The sequence below is a fragment of the Temnothorax curvispinosus genome, unplaced genomic scaffold, assembly GCF_003070985.1.
Source record: "Temnothorax curvispinosus isolate PA1 unplaced genomic scaffold, ASM307098v1 QBEX01010266.1, whole genome shotgun sequence".
NCBI classification, from domain to species: Eukaryota; Metazoa; Arthropoda; class Insecta; order Hymenoptera; family Formicidae; genus Temnothorax; species Temnothorax curvispinosus.
This window is the reverse complement of record NW_020220046.1, coordinates 49,820-50,628: the sequence shown is the minus strand read 5'-3', so window position 1 is coordinate 50,628 and position 809 is coordinate 49,820.

The window sequence follows — 809 nt, the reverse complement described above, 5'->3', positions numbered from 1 at the left end:
TCGAAAAAATTGAAAAAAACGAAAAGTGGGGGGCTGATCTAAAAATTAGTTTTTTAAAATTTTTTTTCGTATTATTCATATTATGGTTATAATATTCGAGCACAATATAGCACAAACCTAGCACAATTCAGCACAACCGTAAAAATATGTTAATTCTAAAAGTGGGGGGCTAACTTCTAATAGGTTAGGCGCACTTTATCTCGCTCCTCATGGTATTCTCGTTGGCGCGAAGATCGAGCACTCTATCGCCACCGCCGTCGTCCCCGTATATGTTATAACCGTCGCCATCGTCGTCGTCGTCTTTGTCCTCGTATACGTGATAAACCTCGTCGTCGGCTTCGTCCTTCTCCGTTCGGTTTTTTTCTTTTACCCGTCCAGCGTCATCGGTCTGCGGTTTTCCTCCTTTCTCTTTAATTTTGTCTTTCTCGCGGGCGCGACGTTCGCGATAGAGAAGAGCGGCGCGCAGATATCTGCTCACGGCTCGCAGCTCGTACGAACCTTCCGGAACAACGATTCTCCGGTCGTCCTCGCCGTAGTAGAAGCGATTGTTCGCGGACGTAACGTTCGGTATCGAATTGTACGTCTCAAAAGTCGCCAAACCCAGCTCGTATTCGTTGTCGCTCAGATCCAAAGCGGGAAAGTGACTCGCCGTGAGAACGCTGCTAGTCCCGGTCAACGTGAGCGTCAACGACATCGCGGGAGAACGTCGATCGTCCGCCGCTCCCCCAATCGATCTCGCGAAGAAATTGCAGGCACAGCTGTCCGCAGATTCTCTGATCAAATGTCTGGAACGCGCGACGATTGTACGT